Genomic DNA, 22,003 nt, shown 5'->3' on the forward strand with positions numbered 1-22,003 from the left:
ACTCCAAAATTTTTTAGACGGTAAAACCTTCACCTCAAATGAGGAGGTCAAAAACCTCCTCGATCAGTTTTTTGCCAGCAAAGACCAAAAATTTTATGAGCGTGGAATTATGCTACTACCAGAAATATGGCAAAAGGTGTTGGACCAGAACGGTCAATATATAATTTAATAAAGTATTTGTTTATTATACGAAAACTGTCTTTTATTTCCACAAAAAAAAACGAAATGACTTTCCGAACAACCCTATAGTTCAGGATAGGAAAGAGTAGAGGTGATTAATCAAATAGTGCTTGTCGTGAAATCACGAGCAGAATTTTCTCAAAATGTTGGTTTTAATATAGCGAATGAAACTTGATATAAAACATCATATTTAGAATTTATTTACTTATTAATTATTAACTATGATATAATGAATTACAACTACAGACACAATAAAGAAAAATGTGAATTAAAAACGCAACTTAACAAAAAGTAGGACAAAAGGTAACTAACTCTAAATTAGGTGACAAAATCAAAAATTGTTCTGGTGCCACCACCAATACCTGGTATACAACAAAAAAATACGAGCCAGAAGCCAATAAATGGAAAAACCCAAAAAAGTTATGACTCTGCCTCAAGCTATGAAATTCCTGTAACCTGCATGAAATTGAAAAAAATATTAAAATTAAACTGAAACAGTCTTCGATCTGGGATGACTCTATACTGGATTATGAATATGTCAAAGATACCTTTCCCTGTTCAGTGACGGTCATTTTATATTATTTTAGTATATTATTTCAAGAAAATAATGTAACGATTAATCCCTTCATTGTGGTTCATTTTGAAATGACGTATTTTTAATAAATCAATTTCTACATTACCATTAATTTGAAAAGGACGTAATAATACCTCGTTACATAAGGCTTCCTTTAAAATTAATAGTTACCTCATTTCTTGCAACTGACATGACAAGTGACCTAATTAATAATTGGACAATAAAGATACCGACTAAGGATAAAGTGGTTAAAAACTAAAAGCAGCGAAATTAAGAACCATTACAATAAGTTCTCGACTTGTAACAGCAGCCAATAATAATGGTCCGCCACGTATAGCTTATGCAGCTAACGTTGGAAGATTGATTACCTTATCGCACTCGCTTTTGCTTACAACGAAATTGAAGTCTTGGATGAACAGCTTCTCGCTTGCTGTCCTTAATTAAATTTTTTAGGCCCCAAACTTTGATGTTTCCCGGAATAATTTTGTACAGCGCCCTTCTATTTTCTTGTATTTGTTATCAAACATAGCCTTTTTTTATCGTTGTTCTAGAGTCCTTAATGTTTTAATTTTAAAACTTTATATCAGTATTGTAGGCAATACTCCAAATGTTCCATGTGCAACTAGAATTTCACTAAAATACGATTTACTCATGAATATGTATGTTAAACAACAGCCTTTCGCTTTATTGAGGGGTCGGTTAGAACTCGTGTCGGCAGGGTGTCGATATTGTCACCTTCTAAGAAAAAGCTACATCTGGGAGTAGTTTAAAATCAAATAAGGGTGACAAGCATAGAAAAATAAGTTTTTAAAGACAGTTCCTGTTGAGAGGTCACATCAAACACATTGTATAAGTTAGCCATTAGTTTTCAGTAGTTAAGAGAGTTAAATTGTAATTGTTAAAGTGTAAATAATAAACTAAGTTAAAGCAGTTCACAGTTTTAGTCAATCATTTTTAAGATATATTTCAATCAAACATACGAGACAAAGCCAGCAGTGCTTAAGTTAAAGGCACCACTATTTAGCATATTTTTTTTGCTAAACATACAACAATGTATTTTGTCCCCTTCAAAGTAATCCCCATCAGATATTATACACTTGTGCCAGCGTTTTCTCCAATCCTCGAAGCACTTCAAAAAATATTTTTTTTGTGATCTTGTTCAGCTCCTCCTTCGAATCCGTCTTTATCTCTTCAATCCTAGCGTAGCGTCGTCCTTTCATGGGCCTCTTCAGTTTCGGGAACAAGAAAAAGTCCTAGGGGGCCACATCTGGGAAATACGGTGGCTGTGGCATTATTGGTGTGTTATTTTTGATCAAAAATTGGTGCACAAGCAGCAATATTTGATCAGTTACGAAAAGACTCGTTAATCTCGCATTTCAAGCCCTTCCATTAACGAAGTTATGAGTTACTGACAAGTTATAAGCCAAATTTAGTTGAGACACAGTTAACAACTGTCTATCGCCAGGATTTGAGGAACAGAAAGTGTGAGATATAATAATCTTTTTTTGGAATGACAATTATTGTGGGTGGTGTGTAAACAATAGAGTGGGAGCAAGAAGATACAACATCGGCTCCAAAATGACGCTGGAATAATCTCAGTCAAAAAAGAGACGAGGTCTGTTCAAAAAGTATCGCGAATTTTGTGTTTTTTCAAAAATTATTTATTTATTCATGAATATGTATTTCGTTCCCTTCGAAGTAATCCGCACCAGATATTATGCACTTGTGCTAACATATTTGTCAATCCTTGAAGCACTTCAAAGAAGCATTTTTTGTGATCTTGTTCAGCTCCTCCTTCGACGCCGTTTTTATCTCCTCAATCGTAGCCTAGCGTCGTCCTTTCATGGGCCTCTTCAGTTTCGGGAACAAGAGAAAGTCCTAGGGGGCCAAATCTGGGGAATACGGTGGCTGTGGTATTATTGGTGTGTTATTTTTGATCAAAAATTCGTGCACAAACAGCAATATTTGAGCAGTTGCGAAAAGACTCGTTAATCTCGCATTTCAAGTCCTTCCATTAACGAAGTTGTGAGTTACTGACAAGTTATAAGCCAAATTTAGTTGAGATACAGTTAACAACTGTCTATCGCCAGGATTTGAGGAACAGAAAGTGTGATATATAATAATGTTATTCTGGAATGACAATTATTGTTGGTGGTGTGTAAACAATAGAGTACGAACAAGAAGATACAACATCGGTTCCAAAACTACATAACTTCAATTTTCACACTGGAATAATCTCAGACAAAAAAGAGATGAGGTCTGTTCAAAAAGTATCGCGAATTTTGTGTTTCTTCAAAAATTATTTACTTATTCTTGAATATCTATTTTGTTCCCCTCAAAGTAATCCTCACCAGATATTATACACTTGTGCCAACGTATTTCCCAATCCTTGAAGCACTTCAAAAAGGTATTTTTTGTGATCTTGTTCAGCTGCTCCTTCGAAGCCGTTTTTATCTCACCAATAGCCTAGCGTCGTCCTTCCATGGGCCTCTTCAGTTTTGGGAACAACAAAAAGTCCCAGTGGGCCAGATCTGGGCAATACGGTGGCTGCGGCATTATTGGTGTGTTGTTTTTGGCCAAAAATTCGCGCACAAGCAGCAATATGTGAGCAGGGCCGTTATCATGGTGCGAAAGCCAATTTTTGTTCTTCCACAAATCCGGGCGTTTCTGGTGGATTGCTTCCCGCAAACGTGCTCGTAACTTGCGAGTAATATTCTTTATTGACCGTTCCACCCTGTGGCAAGAACTTATGATGCACCACGCCCCTGCTATCGAAGAAAACTGTAAGCAAAATCTTCACATTCAAAGCAGCTGTCAAAAATTAACTGAACCTTCAACATGACCCAACTTGTATATATGACCCACGGAAATTAAATATACGCGATACTTTTTGAACAAACCTCAACTTCAAGAATACCTAATAAGTCAAAGTTCATAACAAATTTTGTTTAATTATTGATTGTCCCCTTGCGTCAGAAACAGCAACAAATGCATAAACCACTTGCTATAATAAAAACGTCGATTGCTCAAAAACGATATACTTAATTACAGTGACTTACATGAGTAGCTAGGTCAATTTCAGTAGAGCAGAGTTTGGACATAGTGTTTTTAGAACTAATCATAAAGAGAATACAAAAAGAACCTGTACGACTTCAATTAATTGTAAGCGCTTTTTCAAAAGTGTAAACCTACAACCATTATTGAAATTGTAGGGTATTTATCATTATATACAGTACAATACACTATATCTGACCCGTATTCCAGAATATCTGAAAACGAAAACATCTGGGGGCATTACAGAGTGCATCTCATGATAGTGCCATAGGTGTGTAAAAAGTGTAGACAGAAATTACCAAAATTGACGAGCCGTCAATGGTTGAGGACAGCTGCCTGTTTGGCAGCCGTTTTATCTTATCGTCCGTTGTTATCATAAACGTCAAGTGACAAAACACTCATACCTACTGTTGACCTTCGCAACGGCTGGTACATAGTCAGGTCAATTGCACGTGCAGTAGACAATTAGCCTGCACTCCGTGTTATTATTCGATTGGAATAGTTACTGCTACTGTCACAAAATACAAAAATAGGTTAAGTGTAAAATATTAAATAAAAAGCAATGTAATCGCACGCAAAATGTGCGGACATGGTGGCTACATATGGACGGTGCTATAAAAATGCACTGGTTGCATCATGCAAATACGTGTCATCACCATCATTGGGCGCTTTCAGTAAGGTCATTATGTATATCACTGAGTGGTCTGTGATTACTTATTCTATTTCTTTTTCATGTACCTTGTTCTCCCTTAATTTTTTTGATGTACTGATCAGATTGTATATTTCTTTGGAAATGAATAATTAATAGGAAAACATTTCCTTCAGTATTATATTTGTTTGTTGAAAATCGATATTTATTGTTAATGTTTTCTGTAAGTGAATATAGAAATACGTTATAATTCAGAAATTAAATTAGTTTTTCAATGTGCCTTTACTAGTCGATGCTACGTTCACGGAAGACGGAAAGAGCCTCCGGCAAAATATCAGTAAATCAGAAACTTTTTGTTGAACTTAATGAGGTGCACGAACATATAGTTATATATCTATTCAGGCTCGTAGAAGCCTATCTGGATGGCTACATAACGGCCATGCACGGTATCTATAAAGAGCGGTGCTATGTGTCCATATTTCTTGGTATAAATCCTTAACTGCGCACGTTGGAACAATAACCATAATCTGTACATTCGTAATAAGAAAGAAAAGAAAATGCGATTTCCTAAGTTCTGAAGAAGAAGAAGAACAAGTAAAGCGCGTCTCTCGCTAGAGAACAAACGAAAGTTGAAATCGGGACGGAGACAACGACGCAACTCGCTCGGGCTTTGCTGCAGCAACCACTTTAGAAGTCAGCAAGATTGAATGAATCGCGCGCAAGAAGTGCACAAATTATTGGTTTGAAATGCTGCTAAAGCAGATGGTAGCTTTATTACGATAAGTATTCGCGTTCGAGCGCATTTGCTGCCGACACACACTAGTTTACGAGCCATTATACTACTCAAATATGGCGTAGTTTATTGAATATTTCCTACTAAACGATCCGGCCGCCTTCGATTGGAAAACACTATTATAGAAAATAAAAAGGAACAACGGCTATCTGATGCGATACGCTGACCTCAGGCGATCGAACGCTAAAGCTTTATGTGGCTGGTTTTTAAACTGCATTTACAAAAAACCTAGAATACATTCGTTTGTACAAAGCATAGATATAAAAAGTTACATGCTTTTTTTTTCCAACATCAATCTTCTGGTTTAGTTTTTCACTGTAAATAATGCACGTATGTACCTACACAACGAACATTTTTCTATATATTTAAAAGAAAAATCACTTGATACGTTTATTTCACAGTTTTGCATTTTTAATTATTTATTATTTGTTATGTCATGGTTTTATGTTTGTTCATCACTATTGCAACAATAAGGTTCTATTGGACTCCTAGGGGACGAAATCGTAAAAATTGATGATTGCTATTGGTACAACTAATAGTCTTCATCATTATCGTAGGGTTATCAGTCCTAGGACTTGTTGAACCTGCATTTCCACTTGTTCCTATGCTGAGCTAATCTTCGCATTGCCCTAAAATTAGAGCCTTCTGCATCCTTAAGGATGTTGGCGAGGTACAATCACATAAAATTAGAAATTCGTGATTAATTAGGTTTTGTAGCATACCATGAGTTAAATGAATACTATCTATACTACAAAAAAAGTATACGGTTTGAGAGAAAATTTGGAATTTGACCAAAAACTTTGAATAAAATAACAAATAACGAATAATATGGAAAATTTTTAACTGACTTTTGGCAGTGAATATGCCTTGATTTCAACTTCGAAACAAAAAAATATTTAGTTTCAATCTCTATTAATAATGAGCGTAAAACTTTTTAATATGTTTAAATAATAATTAAAACTTTAAAATTGCATTTATTTCAGACAATTATAAATATTATCATTATATTATCAAGTAAAAACGAGATTTTCAGCTAATTTTTCATTTTTTCCTCGATAACCATTTAGTGAATTTGAATAACCTTACGCTAAAGTGATTCTCCAGAGTTCAAGTTACTTATTATAAAAGTTTGAAATTTCTGGTAGCTTTTTTTCTGTTAATAAAAATAAATTTAATCTGTTCGGTTAACGAATCTCCATAAAATGACGTGTAAAATTACAATTTTCTAAAATTTCATTAATTTTGTAACGGTTTAGTGAATCGATTTGTGATTTTTACAGGAGTTTTAGAATTGAATGAGGAACGTTCTTCCAAATAAATTTAATCTGTTCGGTTAACGAATCTCCATAAAATGACGTGTAAAATTACAATTTTCTAAAATTTCAATAATTTTGTAACGGTTTAGTGAATCGATTTGTGATTTTTACAGGAGTTTTAGAATTGAATGAGGAACGTTCTTCCAAATTTTTATTTGTCTCGTAGCATTTTGACATACCTCCAAACATCCTTAACTATTTGTAAACAGCAATTTAATCCAGCTGTACGTGTTCTTTTCTTAATTTCTGTTTCTAATTCTACCATATCTAATTTGCCCTTCTCAAGAAGGCGTTCTGCCAACCTCAAGTAATTTAATCGAATTAAAATTGTCTCACGATCATCATCATAAGATCGTCAGTCTTAAGACTGGTTGGACACGCACCTCCACTCTTTCCTATCCTGAGCTAATCATCTTTACTTTTCTCTTAAACTAGAACATCCCACATTCGTAACTATTTGCGAACAGTAATCTAATCTAGGCCTAATTATACTCCTCTTAACACCTCCTTCTGCCTCTGGTATGTCTCTGACTAGCCCTTTATGCCTGAGAAGGTGTCCTACCAATCTATCTTGCCAATTTCTTATTGACTTCCATAGTGCCCTCTGTTCTCCTACTCTTTTTAATACCTCTCTATTTATAATTTTCTCTATCCACGATATCCCCAACATTCACAATTCGACGCTTCTAAGCTTTTCTTTTCCGCCGCGCTCACCATCTATGTTTCGCACCCGTACAGGACCGTGCTCGAAACATACACCTTAACATATTTTTCGAATTTTTAAAGTTACCCTTCGTTAGTGTTAACATTGAATTTAGTTTACTTGAGGAGAGCTCATTCAAAATCAACTTTTAAATATCTAAAACGTCTGCAGCTCACAATTCTGTAAATTGACGGTAGCCTTCAATCATATCGTTTGTTATTAATACTAAAACTGTTTGGCCATAGAGAAGAAATATAGCACACTTTAGGCTTTCGTGCGGAAGTACCTAAGTATAGTGCCTTAGTGTTATGGGAATGTATTTTATTAATACATACATTTACTTAAATCAACAGCTTAAGGCTGTAAAACCTCTACTGTTCCGCAAATACTCAAAGATATACTTTTAACCTACATTACCTCGGAGGCGATAGTAAGTACGTAAGTTGGGATTAAATTTTCTTAGTTTTACAAACTTGCGACGGCCGCGGGCGCAACGATAGTAAATTCCGCAGCACAAGCCACTAATATAATAGTAGGTACATTTTAAAAAGTACGCGTAAGTATTAAAAGTTAGTATAGCTGCTTGATGTGTAGCAAATTTTTATTATCATGAAATAAGAATTAATAGGTAAAGAAAGAATGTATACTATATGTTTTAATTCTCAAAAGTTCGGGAGAATTTAATTTTCGAATCAAGTTCGAGTTACACACAAAGTACAATAAAAATTATTATGATGATGATGAAAAGTGCAAAATAAAAAATACAAATGTCTAATTACCAATTTATTCGTTGAAGGCTGGATCAAGACTCTCGTCTCTCATATTTACAAACAAATATATAATTTAAGATGAGTGGTTGTGTGGGGATAAGGAGGGTGGAAAGGGTGAGTGGTGGAACAACAGTATGTATCGTACATATGTATCTGTACATAAGCGATTACAAATTTACAAGAATCTATTGCACGAAGACATAAATAGGTAAAGATAAGGCAGGACAATAGAACCAGAATAAAATGTAAATTTGGGAGTATTGAATCGTATGTCCTGCTGTGTTCAAGTAGAAGAAAGCAATTGTAATTTCATTTTAATGACAGGAAAGTTTGCTATTAGAAAAACCTAATTTCCTGTGATCCAAACATCTGTTGTGATCCTGAAAGCCTATACAAACAGATTACCTGACTATCGTCAATAATAATAGTTTGTTAAATTCAAATATTGATATGATCTGAACACTATAAAAAGTAAAAAGGAAAAGGTGGCTTTCTCATCCGAAAGGTTCAACGTAACCTTATTGTAGCAATGCTGTCCACCTCCTGAACCTCTTTCAAAGACTTCTATCTTCTAAAGAAAATGAAATATAAATGTGAAATTCACACAGTAAGTAAAATCAGTAGTCCAAAGATGAAAATCGTTTTCAAACTTATAAAGGACTTTATTTGAAAGGGGCACAATGTCACCGTGAAATTCAGAACCCAAGGGTTGAAAATGCAAATGAAAAATTGATTAAAATTGTTAATTGTTATAAAATTCGAATCATCTTATAGACGCACCCCAACTAACTTATTGGATAGTGATGAGCAAACCTAGATCAAGACCAAGACTATCCCAGTCTTGGTATTAGTCTTGGTTGTTCGGTCTTGATCTTCCTCAAATACTTCTAGTCTTAGTCTTGGTCTTGCTCATTCGGTCTTGTTCTTGCTCAAATACTTCTATTATTGGTTTTGGCCTTGTTGATATGGTCTTTGGCTTAATATTGGTCTTGCGTGTTAATTGTTAGCCTTGCTCGTTTAATGTGATACTTACGGTTTTTTATTAATAATTCTGAGCACAAATTTCTCTACATGCCGAATTGTATTTAATATTGAAATTTTTTGTCATACATGAGCTTATTGTAATGATTTTAGATATATAAATAATGATTATGATTATATAAAAATTAGTTTGTCTTTCTATTTCAACCACGTTTTACACCAGACATAGGAACAAAGAAAACACTTACTCCAAAGACATTCTTGTAGGTCCCTTTTTTTAAACAGTGGTAAAGTTTCTACTTCTTTATACATATTTAGTGTTGAAGTCTAGTAAAGAAAACCGAAAATTTCAGCTACTAGAAATGATATAGGAATATATTAAAGTTGCTTTAAATAGTTTAACTCATAAATCCACTTAAAGTAATAATTTTTCGTTTTGTCTTGCGTATTTGGTCTTGGTCTTACATATTTGGTCGTTGTTTTAGTCTTGGTCTTGTTCATTCAGTCTTAGTTTTGGTCTTGGTTTTGGTCTTACTAGTATAAAGCCAATCTTGGCAGATACTCCCAATATCCATTTGCTCTTTAGTGATGTTTTCAGCTCCCTTTGATGCATTCTTAGTTTTTAATAAATTTTTAGACACATTAATTATCAATTAGTCCATTATTAAGTTATATGTTTGCGACATTGTAACTTCATACAGGAATTTAAATCTTCTTCGAGTCTTATTGCTACATTCACCGTTCATTTGTACATTTTGATGGTTCGAGCGGAGAGTTAAAAAGAGGAGTATTTGAGAGTCAATTTCGTTTAAGATTTTTGAATTCTAATATGTGGAAATATCTGAATGTGACACATTTAGATATTCTCCTTTTGTTTGAATAATGCGGCTGTTTCACTTCTCATATTTCATGCGCTTAAAAATACTCGGCAATAATTCTTTCGCGTTGGAACCAAAAGAGCATTGGCAGTAATATTTGGCGTTTTTGTTTAGGAAACGCAGCACTATGCTAATATTTACGCACAGGAACAGCGCCAGATGATGAGATATGGAAAGTAGCTGTCGGAAAATAAATAATTTCAGATGCTTTGCTTCTTTTTTTCAAAAGTCTTCATTTTATTTGCTATTTTCGTTTGTTTCATTTGTCAAAACTTTTCTTTCACGGGTTTTAATAGCAGATCGAATATTAGCTTTTGACATTGACTTCTTTTTTCACGCGTGTTCACTCTGGGATATTTGTATTGACATGTGGTGTTTCAAGTTAATATTTGTCTAATTTACTTTTAAACGTTGTACATCATGCCAACAATCACGATAGTCTATTTCAGTTATGTCATTTTTGAACAGGATACTTGTAAAATGTATCCGGATATCGGAGATGGATACCAGCAATAGCTCCAGGATATTTGACATAATTTACGGATGCTTTTAGTTGCAAAATGTATCCTAAATTCCTGTTTGAGGATGCATATACTTTTTACGTTACAATTTAATATATATATATATATGCCTTGAATCAACTGCACTTCAATATGTTAGGAAGTAAGCAACTGATTTAGAAATTGCGATGACGTCTCCGCAAAGCTGAGACTTTATATATGCATGCCTAATCCATTAGACCGTATTTATAAAAATAAAACTTTTACTTTCAAGTAAAAGGTAGAAGTAAAAGCTTTTGCTACAATTCGTATTCGTAATCTATACCTTTTCCTTGCAAGGAAATGCTTCGGATTCATAAAATAAAAGGTACAGGTTAGCCCCTACCGATTTTGACAAACTAGTGTTGAGAGTTAGCAAATTTAAAATGGTTTGCACAATAAGGCAGAAATATTTTTCACTTCATTTTCTGCACATTTGACACGGCTGCTGCGAGGTACGCGCCAAGAAAGTGGTCCGTCCACCACACGACATTCTCCTCCACAAATCTAACTAACGTTTTAAAATCTGACTCTCGTGGTATACGTCTTGGTTTGTAGTACAGGCCTGACGCTGGAAGTTGGCGGAAATTTTAAAATGGCGTGGATTCGCGGTGGCAAAAGTAGGTAGTATTAGGTATAACGATTGCAGCCCTCTTTCTTCAGTATTCCTATCAGGGGCGTAGATATAATATTTAAAAATAGGGATCAGTGAGCAAATAATAGACAGACAATCAAAAGAACTAATTGTTGATGTTGATGACTGTGATAGAGATGATGACAGTGAATGTGAAAACTAACTATAAAACAAAAGCAATAGGTTTAGTTTTCCTTTTTGGTAAGTTATGTTTCTACATTATTTCCTAGTTAGCTACTGTCCCATCTGTATTAATACTATAATTTACGCCTACTCAAAGCTTTTTTTGTGTATCGGTTCCAAGTGACTTACCCAAATAGGTCATAAATGGGCAAGTACCTGCGCGAGCGCTCGCCAGCTTCCTTCGTCCGACCTGTATTTTCTTGTACGTAAATGCACCATATTAACCATAACAAGCGCAACACTGGGATCATACAACTAAAGATTACATTTACAAGTCGTTTTAGATAGATTTTAAAACAAAAATAGTCCTACAATTACCTAAATTCTTACGTTACAAGCTGTGTGATGACTGGGCAGCTACGGGAAAGTTGAAAACAGCGAGAAAAGTTGTGAACCTAGATTCCTCTTTTTAGAAACAAATCATTCAGTTTTTGAGAAGATGCTTCTTGTAAAACCTTTTACTTCAAAGCAAAACCTTTTCCTTCGCTTTTCTTTATGCGTATACCTTGAAGTAAATGCTTCAATTTTTATAATTTATAAATTTAAATTCAATCAACTAAAATTCACTTGTTGGTTAGCCTACCTCCTAATTTAAAAAAAAGTCTGTTTTGATCAGAGAAAGTACAACTTTGAAAAATTGTCAATAATTTTTATTTAAAACATTTATGTTATATACAATTAATTATATTATATACTTACATTAAATCCGCTTGGAGTTATTTTTTGGTATACACGGTCGAGAATCTGTTATTTGAGAGACTGTTAATTGCATATCTTCTGTTAAGTCGTAAATCAAGCAACAAAGAAATCAGAAATACCGTAGACTTGCAAGAATTCCAATTGTAAATCTTGTTATGGAATGTTATGCAATGATTCGCGAAGATCTATGCTTAGAATGCGTCGGACATCGGTAATTTAAGGGCAATCAAAAGTTTCCGACTTGATGTACATAACTTTCATATATACACAGTGTTGATGGAGAAATATTCATTACTCTACTATTTTTAAACCTGTGAAATACTGGTAGAATAAAAGTTCTATCAAATCGCAAATTGTATAAATTGATTCCGTGACAATTGTTCTGACAAAGTTCGGATTTTTCTGACGGATTTGAGTTTTGTTCAAAATTTCTATGAACTAACTTGTGGGCCTTGCCAAAAGGTTTGTATTGGTCAAACAAAATGGAACTTCAAGACAGAATTAAAACAACGCAGAAACAACTAGATACATTAAAATAAGAGTTTTAGAAAATACCACAAATGGCGGGGTAAACGCCATCTGTAGCACGAAGTTACATTTTAGGATTACGTATGCTCCAACAAGGTCTACTTGCTGAAACGAATCCCGGCGTAGCTAACATCAACGTGATAGGCACGTTACCTTACCATAAACGAATAAAATAATTCGAAGTGGTCTGTATTCTGTCGAAACTGCCAGACGCGGATCGCGATTTCGGTCTTTTTGGATCTCATCAGCGCGTCGCAGACGACAGAACACAGACCAACATTTACCTGCTGTCTTAACAGCGCGTTTTAGAAAATACCACAAACGGCGCGGTAAACGCCATCTGTAGTACGATGCTACATTTTAGGATTACGTATGCTCCAACAAGGTCCATTTAAATATACCTATGGATATCTACTTGCTGAAACGAATCCCGGCGTAGCTAACCTCAACGTGATAGGCACGTTACCATAATCGAATAAAATAATTCGACGTCTGGCAGTTTCGACAGAATACAGACCACTTCGAATTATTTTGCTACATTAAAATAAGTTCACATGTAATAGGAGCCATAAAATTCGTTCATGTTATATAAGCGTTTTATAAAACTACGTATTCCAATGCAAAGTATCCAGATCTTGCTCCCAGCAATTGTACTCGGACAATAGACAGGCCTGATTTGGTAACCCCAATTAGCTATCCAATCAGAATATAATACTTTTTTGTCAGGACTCCTATCGAAAAGCCGTGCCGAGCTTTTAACCTCGTTCTAAGTCAGATGCCTGGTCGGGTTCTTTATTGCATGCCGGGGCGGCTATTTAGTAAAATATCTTATTAGACACTGCGTCAAAGGACTCTTGATTAGATGCTTCTCTTTAGTCTTTAACGAATAGTAAGTTCGTCAGTCCTAGGACTATACGCTTCCACTTTTTCCTATCCTGAGCCAGTCTTCGGATTTATTATTTTTACTCCTCTTAACTCATGTTTCTGCTTTTAATACGTCTACAACTAGCCCCTCATGCCCAAGAAGTTGTCCTATAATTGTGACGTTCAAAACTGGCATAGCCCTCAGTGAAACTGTCGCATTTACTTTTTTCTTTCAAGTTACTGACGAGACTAGTGCGGTTGCTGACAGAACATCTACCTTTACTCACGAAACGGACTCCGACTGGAAATTAGTGGATTGGATCCGATGCGGATCAGAATTGCCTGAAGATTGATCAGAAATAAATCAGGCTTTCTGATCCGGGTGTGATTGAAAATCGTCACGCCATATATGATCAACATAGGATCCATTTGAAAAATCCATGTCGAATCTGTTTGACGGATCCGTTTGTTTAACGAACAATATTGCATACAGAATAAATCAGGTAAAAAATAAAGTTCTGTATTATGATCCAGTTCAGAACATCGGATACAATCTTGATTTAAAGATTGTACCGAAACCGTAATGGAATTTGTAGCATTAGATTGTGATAAGAAATTGGTCAGATGACTGGATTAAGGGATAGGATACTCTACTATGATCAATTTCTGATTAGATGGTTGGATCAACAGATAGAGTACTGTGCGCTGATCAATTTCTGATCGGATGACCAGATCAAGGAATGGAGTACTGTACTCTGATCAGAAACTGATCAGATCGGTGGATTAACGGATAGAATACTGTACTCTGATCAGAAACTGATCAGATGGGTGGATCAACGAATAGAGTACTGTACTCTGATCAGAAACTGATCAGATGGGTGGATCAACGGATAGAGTACTGTACTCTGATCAGAAACTGATTATGGAAAATCTGATCCGTACCTGATCATAATCCGGGTTCTCTGAACTAATTTTCAGTCGGGACGCTGTAGGAAATATTTTAAACATGGAAAAGAAACATCAGGTAGGAATTGCAACTGATACTTATAAAAAAAAGGAACATTAAAGTGTAAAATAAAGAGATGCAGACAAGTACAATTTGAGCATGTTACCAGCATCGGACTTTAAGTTCAACATTCTCAAGAACTTACGACAGGAAAGTAAAGGTAAAATTCCAATCAGGCAGTTATAAAGCCGACCCTGATCTTTTGCGTACCTAAGCAACCTTTCATCGCTGCACTGCTTTCCACTTTTCACTTTGTTTGCAGTACTCATGAAGCACTTCCTAAGTTAACAAGGGCATGTTCAAAAGGCTACGAACGAATACAGTCCCAAGTAAACAAAAAAGAAGATATATCTATTCTCACGGATAATTTATTGAGGATTTTGCCAATTTTAATCGTCTCAACTATACCAACCCGTCTCGCCTATTTCATATTGATTTCCATAGTGATCTCTATTTTCCTATTTTCCTAATATCACCTCATTTGGAACCTTTTCTATCCACGGTATCCTTATTGTCCTGTAACATCACATTTCGGGCGCTTCTAACTTTTTCTTCTTCGTCCATGTTTCGGACCCGTACAGCGCTTCACTGCAGAGTTGCACCTTTTTATTTGTAAATAAAAGTGATTGTTTTTACTACTCCGTACATAATAAAAAGAAAAATATTTTTCGTTAAAAATATAAATAAACAGTTTTCCCCATCGGAATTTTCTTTTTTCGTTGTAGTATCTTACATAAATTGTCAGACATTCCCAGAGGCTTTTAATTTTCCTTTATGTTTCAATAATAAAAAATAGAGGTAATAACTGTAAAACATTTAAATACAAATAACGTACCTTCAAAACAAAAAGTCTGTATTTTTTTAGAATTTACTTATTTATCATGGTACAGTTAATGATTTTTAATATTATTAGAATATTATCCTTATTGTTTTTTATGTCGACGTTTTTAACACAAGCGCTATTGTTTGCAGCTATAGCTGTTTAAAGGGACGAGCTCGTGGAAAATTCGCCATAGATAGATTTTTTATAAACCATAAATTCTAGAATTTCCCCTATAGAGTTTCTAAAAAAATTTAGATGAATTGGTGAAGTTTTTAATTGCTATTTATTATGCATAAAAGTGTCAAAGTTGCCAAGATCATATTTTTGTAGATCCATTTCCACGGTTTTTACAAATTATTTCGTACACTGGCACAGGTATTTTTGGCTTAAACAAAAACCTAATTTTGGAAGTTTCTCTTATCAGAGATAACGTAAAATTTTTAAAAATATCTTTATTTATTCATAATACTCTGTTCTGTTCTTTAGATATATTTCATTTATTTATTATTTTCTTAACCAACCATTTTACTGGATTTTACTTTCACTTTTATACGGTGTTTATTTCTTCGGCCTTAGCATCTTTAACTTCAACCGAATTGTTCCGATCATCTAGCGATAAGATTTCGGCAAGATACGATTGTGTTGCCACAGAGATGACCTTTACCTATTTCGCAATTCACATTACCGCGTTAGTACATCTTCTATGTTAGAGCAGGTCGGGACGTGTTTTACGATGCCTTCGGTTGAATAATAGCACCATTTACAATTAAAAATTGCAACTTTAAGTGTGACTTTACGTTGTTAAATTTGAAAACAGCTACATACGGATTTTTATTTGTGCAAGTTTAGTGTTTCGTAACTTACATTAGATTTACAGCTAATGGCTCTTTTATAAGCCTTTTGTTAACCGCGATGTAGTTAAGTGTCTGTGCGGCGCGCGACGTGTAAAAAGTACTTTTCACCCTTGTAGAATGAAAGGGAAGAACTATCCCGTGGAACTGCTTCTGAAATTAAAATCTAAAGGATGTAATCTAAAACCACTGAAATAATGTATCCCCAAAGGTAAGTGAACTAGCTATTATTCTACCTATTGAAGATGGTACCGGAAATGTATGATATCCGTCATTGTATACAAATCCTAGGAAATGTATATAATTTTTAAAATCTCCCGGAAATGTGTGAAATAAATTATATTATACACATTTCCTAGGAAATCTATAAATTTCCTAAATAACAATCGCAAATGTCTTTATCTTGCTCATTTAATCTGATACTTACGTTTTTTTTTTAATAATTCTAAACACAAATTTTTCTATTTACCTACCAGTACAATAATCGTCTTCAGTGCTCAAATTTTCTGTAAATATATGCGAACTTGTCGAATACTGTGGATAGTTGTAAGAGTTACGAAAACTTGAGAGCTTACCCTTCTTCCGATGCATAAATTGACCCTTCCTGAACGCATAAATTGACCTTTTAGCGAACAAAATAGTACAAGGGACTAGAAAGAAGTAGAAAATATCGAAAAAAATTTAGTTTGTCTCTATATTCCAACCGTGTGTTATCCATATGTAGGAACAAAGAACACTTACTTCGAGGACATTCTTGTAGACTATCCAATTTCCCAAACAGTGGTAAAATTCCTTTTTTTATATTTATGTTAAAATCTAGTAAAACAAAATGAAAATTTCAAACACTAAAAATATTTTGTTCGAAGAAAGGAATATGGTATATGTCTAGATGATGGATCGAAAGAGGAGGTCTCCCCCACCACTGTACCATAAAAAGTTCGTGGCGGTCTCACCCCCATAAAAAGTTATGGGGGTTGAAAGTTGATTATTTTGACAATTTTCATACACTATAATTCAAATAAAATTCAATAAAAAAATTATTTTCAAGCGGGTGGAGGTGGGGGATCGAAAGAGGGTGGTCACTTGAACAAAACCCGATAACCTAACCTAACCTAACCTACCCTATTGATAAAGATATTTAAATAATGTTTTATATAACTTTCTCAATATTTTTATGTATTTTTCATTAGTTTTACCTTTGAATATTGTTTAAGAATGACTATATAAATATTTACATGCCTAGAAATGTATAAAAATTGGCATATTTATTAACTTTGCACCCCAATAACTTTTTATGGGGATGAGACCGCCACGAACTTTTTATGGTATAGTGGTGGGGGAGATCTCCTCTTTCGATCCCCCCACCTTGGGGGCGGGGGCCATCATCTAGACCTTTACCAAGAAAATATATATATATTAAAGTTACTTCAAAATGTTTAACTCATAAATTAACCGGAAATAATAATTTTTTTAGTCTTGCGTATTTAGTCTTAGTCTTGCTTATTCGGTTTTGATTTTGGTCTTGCTCGTTCGGTCTTAGTTTTAGTCTTGGTCTTGTTCGTTCAGTCTTGTAAAACCAAGACTGCAATACCAAGATCAATTTTGCTTATCAAAATAAAGCCAAAAATGGATTTCAGTACATAATTCGTTGCGTATTCTCCGAACTACATCATAACGTCTCCATTTATGAAACGTGAAAGTCGAAATAAGTTACAGTAGGCGCTGTACTGTACTTCCTGTTCCGGCGTCCAATATAACAAACTATTTACGTTCAATTATTGTGGAAAATTTTCAGTTGATTACAGTAATTGTTAATATGATGCGTATTCAAATACCATTTAAATTTAGGTAAATAACACTTCATCGTTTATAAAATTAATTTGGATTAATAACATCAAAGTGTGGTTTATTTCTTTTAAAACTGGAAGCAGATAGAGTCGAACTTGGTTATAACGAGCATGATCTATAACTAGGGTTGCCATCGGTCCGGGTTTCCCCGGATTTGTCCTAGTTTAGAGGGCATCCGGGGAGCGTCCGGCGGGGAGCTTCATTTGTAGTCCGGGTTTAAAAATTTAAAGTCAGGAGTCACCCGCAACACACGCACTGTGACATTATGACATNGCCACACACGTAAAAGAAATCTAACTGATTATTAAAACAATTTGTAACAAACTGTAATAAGATTCTGTTTTGTTAGGTACATTTAAAATGATGATAAAAAATGACTAAATTTAATTTTAAGATCTGAAAATAAATACAGAGATGATTTATGACATTTTCAACTGTTTTTTTATTACACTATGTTTAAAAAAAACCTGTTGACATGTCCGGGTTCTGGACTTTAAAATCCGGGGTTTTCACGCATCTTGTCCTCGTTTCCAAATTTTAAAGATGGCAACCCTATCTATAACGAACGTTTGATTTTAACGAACGAAATTTAAAGTACAGAATTATATCCCATTTAAACTTATTGTCAGATATAACGAACGATCGGCTATAACGAACTATAATTTAAGACCGACCTAACCAATCATGAATGTGATTTCTAAATCCTTATGATATGCATACGATTTCTATTAATTATTCTAAGATAAGATATAGCTTCGCGTTCGTTAAAAACGAGTTCGATTGTATTTGGCAGGGAGAAATTAAAGGTTCCTTCCAAAAGAATGTAATTTAAGTCATTAATCATCCTTAGCATATCCGACATAGAACATGGGTATAGCATGACTTGTAGCCGACCAATTTCAGACAAAAACCGGAAATTACATTTTCGTATTTCTGATGTCTGATGTGATTAATATTATTTTATCGAATCGATTGACAGACATCATCCCATGTGTATGTATAACGAGAATTATTAGTTCTCACTTCTCGTTCATTATCGGACACGTTCTCTTGGTCGTTTATTCTCTTTTCCGTCGAACTGCCGTAAAAATAAGAAGTTGATGGTGTACGCAAGCGTGTGTGTATCTTGCGTTCGCGGCACGCTGCAAGAGAACGAACAACCGCACGGGCTTCGACTACTGCACACTACCTACCTCTAGGGCACGTCTTCGACGACGGACACAACAGTGCTACCATCGTCATCGACGTCGTCGCCTGGGCCCTCGATAGTCCAGTAATCGCCGCGCGGTACGCGTCATGCCGTCGCTTCAACTGCAACAACGTCGTCGGTCGCGTTGACGTCAAGTTACTTTTTATTTTTCGTTTTTACGTATAGTGTTTACGTCCGATTTTCATGTGAACCGAGTCGACACACTTAATAGGTAAAAAAATTAAAAATTAAAAAGAAGGATTTAGTCATCTATTTCGCGTTATCATGTGCACTTCCTTTATTCCATGTGAAGATTAAGGACGAAATAATTTTGTGGCCCGTCCATTTTTTATTGTTGTTTTTGTTTAGTAAATACAGACATGGTACTTGAAATATGACATAGAAAAGTTAAGATATATAGTTTTTTAACAATGTTACAGAATACTTGGATTAAATTTCAAGGACATGGACTTTTAAGAAAATATCACTTTGAGTATAGCTTTCGTTTCGTATCTTTATTAAACTCTCCTCGGTATGAATCAATTAATAAGGATTGTATATATCAAAGCATACCTAAATGCAACTTTTGAGTTAAAAGTTTTGAATGCATGTAACTTACAATATAAAGTAGAGGAAGTTGAAATAAAGGTGACGAAACGTCGTATAAATAACATTACTTAATATTCTATGTATTTTCTTGACCGTTCTCTATCCTAAAATTTAATTTCAATGTTTTAGTTAGAATGAACAATAGTTATTCACATTTTATGGAATAAGGGAGCTATGTCTTGAAACACTACCTTGGTACGTTTTACTCAGAAAAGTTTTTGGCAATTTGGAATTTTAGGAAATGTCATTTTAAGTTTTAAAAATTAGTTATGTTGGTGAAACATGTTGAGTTTCTGAGGTTTTCCGTGTCCTATGTTTGTGTGAAAACGTTTCGCCGTATTTAACAGATTTTCAGTGCGTTTATTATCATGGACATCGACTGAATCCTTATAAATACGGCAAAAATCCAGAAACGCAACATGTCTCATCGATATACCGTCCATGAAAGTTTGCGAACAATTATATGGTGAACTTACAAAAAAGCTATTTTTACAAATAAAGCTCAGTCTAACTGAAAGCATGGAAGCAATGAAGTAATCAAGTTTTCACCCCTAAATTACCACAATTGCCATTTAATAACTAATTTAATGGGTGTTGTTCAGGTAGAGATAGCTTTAAATAAAATGGAAGCGGTACTGACAGATCAGTACTGTATGAAAATAAATAAAAGTAAAACTAAAATGCTGGTATGCAAGGGAAGAAAAAGTAGGGAAAGAGCAAATATAAAGATAGGAGACGAAAAACTAGAAGAAGTGGCTGGTTTTAGGGAAGTCAGATAAGTAAGGATGGATGGAGTAGTAGAGATATGAAGCAGAAGATAGCGCAGGGTCGTGTCGCCTTTAACAAAAAGAAGTCACTTATATGCTCGCGAACGGTTAATTTAGAAATTCGAAAAAGGTTGTTAAAGGTGTATGTTTGGAGCACGGCGTTGTACGGGTGCAAAACATGGACATTGGGCGCGGGGTAAAAGAAAAGGTTAGAAGCATTCGAAATGTGGTGTTATAGGCGGATGATGAGGATAACGTGGGTAGAAATGAAGAGTTATTAGAAAGAATAGGAGAACAGAGGACTCTATGGAAGTCAATAAAAAAATAGGCGAGATAGGTTGGTAGGACACCTTCTCGGGCATGAAGGTCTAGTCAGAGAGATATTAGAGGTAGAAACAAGACTTAGGGGGGGTAGAGGTAGACCTAGGTTAGATTACTGTTCGCAAATAGTTAAGGATGTGGGCTGTTCTAGTTTTAGGGAAATGCGAAGTTTAGCTCAGGATAGGATAGAGTGGAGGTACGTGTTCAACCATTCTTAGGACTGACGACCTCATGATGATAATGATGTTCAGGTAGAACAAAATTTAATTAATTAGCGAAAACATAAAGTACCTGCATTTGATAATTTTTAATGTACTTCCTTTTTAGTATTTAGGATTTTTTATTTCCTCTCATCACGAAATAATAAGCGTCGTTTCGTCATATCTATTTTTGACCTGTAATTACTCCTAATGTATACCATCCCAAAGGTATAAGGATTAAATAATTAATCAGGTGTAGCCGTTACCTTTATCGATTGTTCAATGAATAAGTAATTCATTCACGAATGTCATTAAATGAAATTAAATGATTTTTTATTGAACTGTGGTACTTTTTAGGATGAATTGATAAAATGATAAAGTTGTTTGTTCGTGATACTAACTTCTTTATTGTTGTCATGGCGATAAAATTATTTTGATTGACCTGAATTTAGGATGTAACAGATAATAATCAAAACCTTTGTTATAAAATCAACATTTACTTCGCTTTACTATAACAAAGGACACGACAACAGAATCTAAAATATTCCGAAAGTTCCGGACGATAAATAAGTACAATTAAAATCCGTAAAGCTCAGTTTTTACGCAGTTTTTGAACGTACAATCCGCTTCCTTTTTTAGTTTCCAAAAAAAAAAAACATCAAATATAAACAAATCGTAACAATAATTGAATTTGCAGATTAACCTTAATTGTTGAAATTGTACTTTACTTGGGAAATTTGTATTTTGACATGGAGTATCCTAAAACTTTTTGATATGGCTTTGAAATGATTGATATAAAAAAGTTATAAACTTCTGTCTGGAGAATTCAATGCGAAAAATTGATCGAGAATATTATACGCATTATCCGGCTCACTTGTCCGGATGTTCATTTTTACGCCATTCAGAAATTCTGGATTTTTTCCAGTTAGGTTAACAGTAACAGAGAGTAACAGTTACTTCCTACCCCCCCACCCAAATTTTATAAGCAAGTGTAAAATTCGCGCCGGAGAATTTTCGTTTAGAATTATTTACTGCCAGAAATTC

The 22,003-nt window shown here is 34.6% G+C and overlaps 1 protein-coding gene across 3 annotated transcripts in view; it reads left to right on the forward strand.

Annotated features, from left to right (window-relative positions):
- LOC108741892 (monocarboxylate transporter 12-like) overlaps positions 1-22,003 on the forward strand; it is a 266,895-nt gene that overhangs the window by 56,765 nt on the left and 188,127 nt on the right. For 2 of the 3 annotated variants that reach the window (XM_018476893.1, XM_018476889.1), the window contains exon 1: positions 19,084-19,294. The exons of the other annotated variant lie outside the window; for it this stretch is intronic. The gene's annotated coding sequence lies outside the window, so the exon portion shown is untranslated. Of the gene's footprint in view, positions 1-19,083; positions 19,295-22,003 lie in introns of those variants that run through there. 3 annotated transcript variants of the gene reach the window in all.

Source organism: Agrilus planipennis, unplaced genomic scaffold (genome assembly GCF_000699045.2).
Source record: "Agrilus planipennis isolate EAB-ADULT unplaced genomic scaffold, Apla_2.0 scaffold24, whole genome shotgun sequence".
Taxonomy (NCBI): Eukaryota; Metazoa; Arthropoda; class Insecta; order Coleoptera; family Buprestidae; genus Agrilus; species Agrilus planipennis.